Consider the following 11020-nt stretch of genomic DNA (forward strand, 5'->3'; position numbering starts at 1 on the left):
GGCTTAAACAATTGATTGGGCTTCCTATTGACTCCATTGAGGAGTTCACAGCTCTGGGACCATATCCCATGGAGATTACAACCATAATCTCCCTTGGGGAAAGGTTTATGGTGCTTTCAAGTCCCTAAATTATCAAGGAATGCATTAAGGCAATTGTACAAGGCTTTAGGAGGATTTATGGCACCATTCGGCACCATTTATTGGAGTTCACGTCCCTGGAACATCTTGGGCCGTGAACACCCTTTTCTTGGTGTTTTAATGGTGTTTGCTAGCCCCAAACACACTAGGGTACTTGTCCTAATTTGTCTCTTGGCTTAAGGAAGGTTTTTAAGGCATTTTGACACCTAAACATGGAGTTCACGGCCCTGGAAAATCCTTGGCCATGAACTCACTTTCATCCTTGATTTTAATTGATTTTCGTGTCCTAAACATGCAATGGTGGGTTCTAGTTCGAGTTCCAAGGCTTTGAGGGACATTGGGACACTTTTGGCCCTTAAAATCGAGTTTACTCCCCAAGTGTTCTTGGGCGGTACACTCCCAAATCTTGGGGTTTTGGTCCGATTTTGATGTTATAAAACATAATCTACGCTATATAATACAACTAGATAGAAGTACTCACGATTTGGGATAAAAACCCGAAGATCCGTGAGAGAGAATTTGGATTTTCTCTAGTTGGAAATGTCACTAATGAACTATTTGATTCATATTTATATATATAGTCCTGAGATTTTTGGAAGAAAATATTTTATTCCCAGAATGAAGTCTAATGTCATAGAGTATTGGAATAACAGTGTTGCACAAAACCCTAGTGCATCCACTCTCCTGATATCTCCTTAAGTGCTGAACCTAAAATACTTAAACTTATACCCAAAGTCTTGAATTTCACTGTAACTATTCTAACTTCAAATTGGCTTGGTATGGTTTGTTCAGAATGGAAATTTTGGGTTGTCACATTATGGTTTCAGGTACTTTAGTGGACCGTGGCAAGGTGAAGGCGTGATCGTACACATCCTTGGTTTACAGCTGATTGGATCCTGGAAGACTCTAATTTTAATTAATGTTTTGGAATTATTAGTTTGTAAACACTTTTATTAATAAATGGGTTATTTTTGAAAGGTTTAAATTTGTTTAAAATTTTGGGATGTTACACATTTGACCGTTGAGTTTTGACTTGAGTTGAATTTGGGTTAAACTCCTAGTTTTTGAAGGAGGGATAAGGATTTACCTTCTGTGACTATATAGATGGTGTATAGCATCCGTATTTATAGCAGTGAGAGTAGTAGTAGTTGATTATCATATGGGAGGTGAGTCTCTTCATTATACTCATGGGTCGAAGGCACCAATGCTGGCCCACTAGATTATGTTTGTAGGATGATAATTGTCTTGATGACACTTGTTGATATGGATGTACGTGTTGTTATCTTTGTGACTCTTGTTGATATGCCAATATGTTTTATGTATGTGGGATTAAATAGACCCAGGGGTAAAATAGACCCATTCAGTTGAAAAATACTGACTGAGTTGAAATAGACTTGGGGTAAAATAGACACAAGGGTGAAATAGACCCATTCGGTTAAAAACAAACGATTGAGTTGAAATAGACTCGGGGTTGAAATAGACGTGTTATAGATTCAAGTTGATATGTATATATGGTATGCGGTATTTTAGATAACTCAATAGCCTTGTAGTTGCAGTTTCATGTTTATTGTTTTAGGCATTCATAGTTCCAAAGGGAAGAGCTCAACATGATTGCATCATATCCACAATGTTCTACATTCTGTTATTTGTTTTGTACTCTAATAATTATATGACACATTTTTATACTTTGTTTGGGTTTTGGAATAAATGAATGGTTGTTTTTGGTTGACTTAAAGAAATATTTTCACTTAGTATTTTTGAAAACTCTCAACCCATGTGGGATAAGCCTAGAGTTTGTCCACTTCCTTATCCGTTAGGGTTTCTAGAATATTCCAATTAACTAACTTTTAATTAATTAATATTCAACCCCTTGCATGAATTAATTATCAATTAACTCAAAAATAGTTTCTAATTAATTTATCAAGCCATGACAAATTAATAACTATTTTTCTCCGAAGTTCCATTTTCAATAAATTTCTCAAATGGGTCATAAGGGAAACCTAAAAGGACCTTGTTATTATTAGAAATATTACTAATAGTTCATGACCTCTGACAATGCTTTCAACAATCTCCCACTTGGACAAGTCATCAACTATATGAAGTCTAATACTTCTCAAATAATCAAAAAAGAGTATGGTATCCAATGCACTACAAAACTCTTATTTAATCAAGATTAGATAAGTGATCAACTATTCCTTTGTTCTATAAGATATCTGTATGAACTTGAGACATGAATAAAGTTTAGTCTCAGTGTTTAAGAATATGTTTCACGATAAGGATTTATGATGACTATAAGACTACTAAGTTGATCATATCAATTTTAATAAGGGCTCTGCCAAGCACTTTAGATGTCAACACCAAATCATCGAGCAACCCATAGATATCGCTTCTTCTGTCAAGATAGAAAAGGAAAAATAAACTTTGACTACATATTTTTTGTCTATTCTTCATATCATACATGGACATACCCTTTATTTCTGCCTCTTATGAACAACGTTTCAGAAGACCAATGTGTAATAAACTTTTAAAGGAAAACTCTCATGTTTTACTTTGAATAATAGAAGGTGTTATCATCTTAGAATTAGTTGTGACTTAATCCATTAAGTAATCTCTAACTATGGGTTTTTCCAATACTTAAATCTCCATCAAGTACCCGTGAGTGTTAGTCGCAATCTATTTGTTGTGTTCATTCAGTATAGACAATCTACTAATACTCCATTACAGTCTTAGATCACTACTTACTTCCAAAAGTATGACCGGATGTGGAGGTTTGGGTAACTTAATACTCGAGAAGTAGGTTCTAAGCATGAAAAGAGAACATACTGATAAACTAATAAAATGATTGATCTCCATCATTGATTAAGATTTCCACTTAATAATCTCCAAATCAAATTAAAACGTATACTGCTGAAGTTCTCAAATTTAAAAGAAACAAACTAAATAGGCTCAAGCAATTTCATTTGCAAATATAATGCCTATGGACCATTTTGACTATCAAACTTCATCAATGACATTGGCTCACAGAATGGAACGAAAAAGAAATTCTTCCAATATGACTATATGGACAATAAGCTCTTCAAATTCAAATCACTATTGAATGTGGTGGTCTTTACTGAGTATACATCATCTAATATTGTGTGACTTGGAATCCTTACTCAAGGTAAGTTCACCCTTATAATCACAAGAAAATTTAGAAGGACCATTAATGATTGAATTTCAGCACCGACATCACTAATGGATCTCTTTTTGACACATAGTTTTACTTTGCAGTCTAAATAGCTGTAATATACTCTAAGTTGTTAAATCCAATATGGTGTATTACTTAGTACTCTTCCAAAATAACACTACACCATTACACACACACACACACACACATATATATATATATGTGTGTGTGTGTGTGTGTGTGTGATTTGGTTGAAAATGAACAAAAGAATATCAACCAAATTGTATGAGAGGTTGTGGTGTTGCAATCAACATGAATGTGAAAAAGAAATGAAAGGGACATAAGTGATCTTACAAGGAAAGCACTTGATCGTTTTTAGGATCTCCAACATAAAACATTGGGAGGTGATAATGATCACCTGCCTAGTTTAAACTTATTAATCACAATGTAAAATACAAAAATGTGTTTGAAAGTACACGTACAAATGATATAGTAGATCTAAGTGCTTGTTGTGTGTTTCATATATGTAACGCCCCGTTTATTTAAATAAATTAATAAATGTAAGTCCCGAGATGATTTGTGAAGAATATTAGAAGTCGAGGGTTAAAAGTGTATGTTCGGGACTTAAATTGAAAAGATTGAAGGCTTAAGGGCTTATTAGTAATTTAGGGATCTATTATGAAAGAGATTTTCGTAGAGTAGGGGTTGATTGGTAAATTTCAGATTTTAATTGTAAAGGATTTCAAAAGATAAGGTTAAAAAGGTAAGTATGTGTTTTATTTTGAAAAAGATATCATGTGGAGGGACTAGAATGGTTAAATGGGGAAAGTTGGAGCATGGACACGGGACAACTGCCTGTCACCCTCCCTTAATCCATGTATATATACATCTTAAATCACTCAAAACCGTAACCCTAAGGGATATGCCTCCAGCCGCCACCCCTCTTACTCTCTCATCTCCGGTCATATGAGGTCGTCGCCACGCCATGGAACTGCCACCATCAAGACGAGCTATCGGCAACAACGTGAGTCACCAAGAGTCCGTCGAAGACCGGGAATAAACCTTCAGTCAATTCTTCTCTTTTCCCTCTCGTTCCTTTTTTTGGGTTGACACCATGTATGGCAGTTGTGTTCACTGGTGGGTCGTGAACCACCGTTTCAGATTGCTCCAGCGATAGCAGCCTCCTAGTCAGCTGTTTAGAGCTTGGTTCTTGGGTCATTTCATGTGTATGATGCAATCACGACCTACCGCCGCCATCACCTCCTGATGATGTTGATGTTGCTGTTTACGTTGAAGTCGGATCGTTCCCGGACGTGGGATAGAATATTCGCGTGTGTGTAGTTGTTGCATAACGGGGGAACAAGAGACTGAAGAGTTGATTCCATTTTCGCTTCTATCATCCCCGACCACCGCCTGCCGCCGCTGTGGGGTGGCTGTTTATCTTTACTTCCTGCAGGTGTATGTGTGTGTGTAATATGGTGTAATTACGTGTGTGTAGTGGCATGATGTCGTAGAGGTGATGCTAGACCGGAAAAGCCATGAAAAACCCCACCACCACCATGAGGTGGTGGCTGCCACCATGGGTGGGTGTAGTTTAGTGTGTGTGTGTGTAGTTATTTTCTTGGGATATTCATTGTAACTGTAACAAATTGGATTAATGAAAGAAAAAACCAAAAACCACCACCTTAGGTTGGTGGCTGCCACCTCTTCCCGCCACCAGCCGCCGTGTCGGGTGGCGGTGTGCTTTTTCTCGCTATGTGATTCGTTTGGAGTGCTTGAAAACCTAATGGGCCCAAAGAAGCCCTAATGGGCCTAATGAAGACTAATGGACTTAGTGAAAACTCTAAAGGGCTTAATAATATTTTAGTGGGCTTAATAGGCCCAATAAAACCCTAATTGATGCAAAGGTCCAACAAATTGATAAATGGGCTAGTAATTGGGTTGGGAAATCCTAATGCCAAAAAACCCTAATTTTGAGAATCAATTGGGGCGCAAGCGGAAATTATTTAATAGTTTAAAGTATTAAATAATAAGCAATGACAAGATTAACCTAAGTGATATTGGACTTAATGAATTAAGTCCTTAATGGGTTAAGTAAGAAACACTTAAACCTAGTTATCATTTTATGTGAAACCCTAATTTCACTTGGGCTTTGTGTTAGGCCATCCAAGAACAAGCAAATGGACTAGAATAATTTAATGGGCTTTAGGGTAAGGCACATAGGAGGGTGTGGGCCCAATTTGGAAATTGGTTCATAGATGGGCCATATTTAGGGCCTAGATGGTTGTATGATATTAGGCCCCTAGATTGAGACATGTTGGACTGGACTGATCAAATGGGCCTTAAGGGATGTCCATATAGAGGCTTGGGGCCAGTTTGGAAAATTGGGCCATATGTTGGGCTTTGATCCCTAGTTAACTTTGTGCCTATGGATTGGGCCTTGAGCTTGTAGCAATTACCCAAAGTATGTATTTATAGTTATGTGTTAGAACCCAATTATTAACTGGGTGTTATTTTGGTGTTGACAGTTTGGGAATCTATCATCCAACAGCTAAGGTTGAGTCTGCGGGACTTCAACAATGTTGGATTGAGTCTACGGGACTTCAAGAGTGTGAGGTGAGTTTCCTTCCAGTAGGAACGGGTCTACGGCCACAATGCCGACCCATTTAGTTATCAGTAGTTCCGGACTACAGTCCGATGCAGTAGTTCATTATGCTTGGTATCTTTGTAATACAGATGAGTTAGGTGTTCCGGACTATGGTCCGATGCAGTATGCAGTATATGTGTTTATATTATATGCTATGATTATGTTATGCTATGTTCAGTTAGTTCCAGACCTCGGTCCAATGCAGTAGTTATAGTGCTTGATGTCTTTGTGATTCAAGCATGTTTTGTGTTATGTGTTCTGAACTCTGTTCCGATGCAGTATGCATTATATGTATTCATGCTAGTTGATATGTTATGATATGCTATGTTCAGTCAGTTTACGGACTTCAGTCTGATGCAGGGGACGGGGTCCCAATCAGTTTCGGACTTCGGTCCGATGCAGTCAGTTTCGAACTTTGGTCCGATGCAGGGGATGGGGTCCCAATCAGTTCCGGACTTCGATCCGATGCAGTCAGTTCGAGACTTCGGTCCGATGCAGTTAGTTCTGGACTTCGGTCCGATGCAGTTTCCGGACTTCGGTCCGATGCAGTGGGCAAGGTCCAATATGTGTTTATACGTTATAGGATGGTATGTGGTAGTTTGGGGGAGCTCACTAAGCTTCGTGCTTACAGTTTCAGTTTTGGTTTCAGGTACTCAGTTTTCAAAAGAAAAGCTCGGGAAGATTGCAGTGCACAACCATTTGTCAGCCTGGGGTGTTTATACTCTGATATTGTTGGGTATTTGGTGTTGGGTCTTGGGCTCGTCTCTTAGCCCATTTTGCATCCGGTATGGGCCTGTCCATCCGTGACTTATTTGTTAGGGTTTGTGTATTAATAGATGCTTGCATGCATCTTTTCTATAACTGATAGATCGTTTTCACGTGTGATTTAGAAGATCTCTTTTGTAACCCTAAAATCCTATACAGCGGAAGTTCTTAATCGAGCTCTGCTGAGGATTGAAAGTTCTAATCATTCGACTCATTCAGATCCATACTTGTGTATTGTTTTATTGTTTTACGTTTATTATCTACCTGTTACAAAGATCTAATCGATCAAAGAATTTATAAATCTCATCAATTGGTATCAGAGCAGGAGGCTGTGTAATTCATACACATCTCTTCTGTGAAAGAATTTATTAGGGTTTATTCCGCATTAACTGATATTTATTGAGCCGTCACTCCATAATTGACGTATCTCATTACTTATTCGTTTTGCCCTAATATTATATATTACAAGTCTGATCTTTCAAGCAGGTTAAACGATCAAGCATGGACAATTCTCAATCTAATCCTATCAACATCTCAAACAGTATTGGATCAACAAAAAAGATTCTTATTCTTTACGCTCAAGATTACGAAGTTTGGGTGCATCACTTTGAAGACTACGTCATCGGATCTGAAGACAATGGGTATCTTGTATGGGAAGCTATTGTGTCAGGACCATTCGCTCACTCAGGAACATCCATAATTATTAAAACTCAGAAAGAGTATAATGATTTGCTAAAAGATGTTAAAGATGTGGCATAAGACGAAAAGTAAAAGTTTCAGTGCAACATTAAAGCTTTGAGACTGATTCGATTCGCTCTTCAATCTGATACATTTAGATTGGTAAGTTCCTGCAGTATTGCTAAAGAAATCTGGGATAGGCTGCGAGAGCTATATTCCACAGATGAAGATTTGGAGCATTGTATTCAGACCTTGCTCTTGTCTGAGTTTGGTGAGTTTAAGCAGAATTCTGATGAAACTGTTACTCAGATGTTCAATCGCTTCAATCATCTTCTTAGCAAGGTGATCACACCCGATATAGAAAGGAAGCTGATTGAACAGAAAGTCACCTTTCTGAATGGCATAAGATCTGAATGGAGATCTGTTGTGTCTACAATCAAAGCTCATGAATAGTTCAAGTCTTATTCGCTAGCTAAGTTGGTGGGAATTTTGAAATCCCAAGAAAAGATTGTCATGCAAGAGAAGAATGTAGTCTCAAGTTTGGGATCCTTAGCCCTCCTATCTAAAAGCAAAAATGTGGTAGAAGATGAAGATCTGGACATAGAAGACTATGATCTTACCTCTGAAGATTATGCAATGATGGTGTCTAATCCAAAGAGATTTATCAAGAAGAGATTCCCTACTAATAAGAACCGAAATTGGCAAGGAAGCTATAGTTCTGAAAAAGTAAGGGAAGAGCCAAAAACAGAGGAACCAAAGAAAGAGGCGAAGGTTGAAGGAGATTCAGGTGTGAGTTGCTACTATTGTGGAGGAAAGAACCACTATGCCAAAGACTGCATTCTAAAGAAAATAACAGAGAAGGATGAGGAAAAAGATGAAGAGTCCTTGTTAATGAAAAGGCTGGAAGAGATCAAGAGAAAGAAAGCTACTGCTAACCCTTCAATGAATGTTTTAATTGTGCACGGTTCGGCAGCAGATGATGAGTTCGGTGGCGTGCAGGTCTGGTCATCCGACTCGGAAGATGATGAAGTCAGGAAACCATCTCATGGAGAGGCATACGTTGATAGAGGTGAAGGAAGCAGTGGGAAGTGTTTAATGGTGACAGATGTATCTCAAATGAGGGGATACAATACGGATGGTGGGAATGAAGACTCTAAGGAGCGAGAGGATCTATGCTTCACAGCAAAACCTCTCAACGTGCAGATCAATGAGCTAGATGAATTGATCAAGAAGGTACAATCTGTTTTTGTTTCATTTAAAGTCCCACAAAATTTGTATGAAAAAGAATTAAAAAGCTTAAATTCAAGAATCTTAAATCTAGATAATAGCTTAACTCAAACACGGGTCACCAATTCTAACCTAACTGACCAAATAAGCAGGGTGTCTTCCAAGAGTGAAGAACGGAGGATGTGGATAGAGCTGAAGGAGTCGGAGCTGATTAAATCCCAGGATGAAAACATTTATTTGCAAAGAGACAATTTAAAACTTTTGAAACAGAGAAATGTTTTTTGTTTGATTGCTAAATGTCTTTATGCTAACATCACTCAACTTCATCTTAACTGTGAAATAAGGCAGAAAATTCATCGCATGATTTTGCCCTTCCTTGAGTTTAAGGAAGATGAAATCGATGTTGAAGCATATAATTGCGAAAGTGTTGCATCGTCTGATGATGTGAATCCCACTTACATGTATGGCCTAGAAAAATATAATCTTTTATATAGTACAAAGACCATAAGGACATGCTGAAAAATCTTTTGGATGAAAACGATAGACTGAAACTAAGGACCGAAACCATACAAAAATTTGACTCATTGAATGCCAATTTAAGTTCGGAAAATAAAATTGATGTTGAAAATGCATCCGAACTTAATGAGGATGATGATATGAGTGTAATTTCTGTAGAAGATGAAGTCGATTGTTCCAAGTTTGTAAAAAGCGAAAACGAAAACCACAAAAAGCTTATTTCCGAAAATTCTGTGGAGTTCGCTCGTTTGTCACAAAATAAGTCCCCGATTCTTAAGGAAAAGACTGTTGTGTACCAGATGGTGAGAACAACACCAAATCAGGTATATAAAGTCAAAGGAGTATCTGAACATCAAACAGCTGAACTCCCTACCATTGTAAACGAAGATAACGCAGATGGCTACGATGAGTTCTTCTGGTCTGCTCCTATCGATAATGCCGATGAAACAGTTGGTTTATCAGAGCGAACATCCTGGAAAACAAAAGGAAGATATATACCAGAGTCGCTGAACAAGCCTGATAACTTTGGCGTGCCAAGTACGAGTGGCACTAAAGAAATTCCATTAGAAGAAGTCACCTCCACAACCGAAACCTCATCTACAACAAGCGAACCTGTTGTTCAAAAGCCAAAACAAAAGGAGAATATTCACAGGCAACCCAAACAGGTGAAAAACCAAAAGCAATAGAGGAATCTGAGATACAAGAAGAATCTCTTAGAGCGAAAACAGTTCTGGCAATCTCAAAATGCTCGTTTGTCTGATCATGACAGGAAGTCAGAGAAAAGGGAAGTCAGACCGCAAGAAGGCATTAACAACTGAAAGCATAGGTTCGGTTCAGAGCACACAAGCTACCCAAAGCATAGGTTCGGTTTAGAGCACACAAGCTACCGAAAGCATAGGTTCGGTTCAGAGCAAACAAGCTACCGAAAGCATAGGTTCGGTTCCGAGAGCACATGTTACCAAGGTTCAAGGTTCGGTCTCACCCATGACCACCAACAAAAGGGTCACCTAGAATCTTGAGTCAAACAAACTTCTCACTCGAAATTCTCTCATTCTAATTCTTTTCAACCCCATTCTAAATCCAATTCTGTTCAAACTCAAAATCCAAAATCCTCAACAGATTTGAAAGGAAAATCGAAGGTTTCCTCGGTCAAGAGTGATCAAAAGAATTCCAAAGTCCAAACACCTGAACCTAAATTCAAATCAACTGTAACAAATTCCAATAAAATTAAAGTTTACACCATTAAGAAGAAAGATGAAACAACTTTAATAAAAAGAACATATCTCATTGATATTTCTCTCACTATTCCAGTTTCTATGAAAGGCTCACGTGGACCCAAGAAACTTTGGGTTCCTAAATCTGCTTAATTTTTGCAGGTTATCAGTGACGAGCAGTTCGATGAAGAATGGTACATTAACAGTGGCTGCTCGCGTCACATGACAGGAAGGAAAGAAGAGCTGAGGGAATTTCAATCACTTTCAAATAGAGGGAATGTCAAGGTCGGGAACAACTCATATGGCACCATTAAAGGTTATGGGATGATAACGAATGGAGACTTCACGATTAGAAAGGTTGCATACGTTGAAGGACTATAGCACAATCTTATCAGTGTGTCTCAGCTTGTTGGAGGTACCAGTCTTAAAGTTTCATTTGATGATGAGGGTTCGGAAATAATAGAGAATAAAACAAAAAGGGTAATTCTCAAATCGGAGCGCAAAGGCGAAATGTTTCCTCTCAATCTCAAACCTATCAAAGGAAACCCAGCTATTTGTCTGTTATCCAAAGCACATTCTGATGAAAGCTGGATGTGGCACCGAAGGCTCTCCCATCTCAATTTCAAGAATATTAATAAACTTGTCACAGGAGGTCATGTTAGGGGTCTT

This window comes from Lactuca saligna, chromosome 5 (assembly GCF_052625555.1).
Source record: "Lactuca saligna cultivar CGN05327 chromosome 5, ASM5262555v1, whole genome shotgun sequence".
Taxonomy (NCBI): Eukaryota; Viridiplantae; Streptophyta; class Magnoliopsida; order Asterales; family Asteraceae; genus Lactuca; species Lactuca saligna.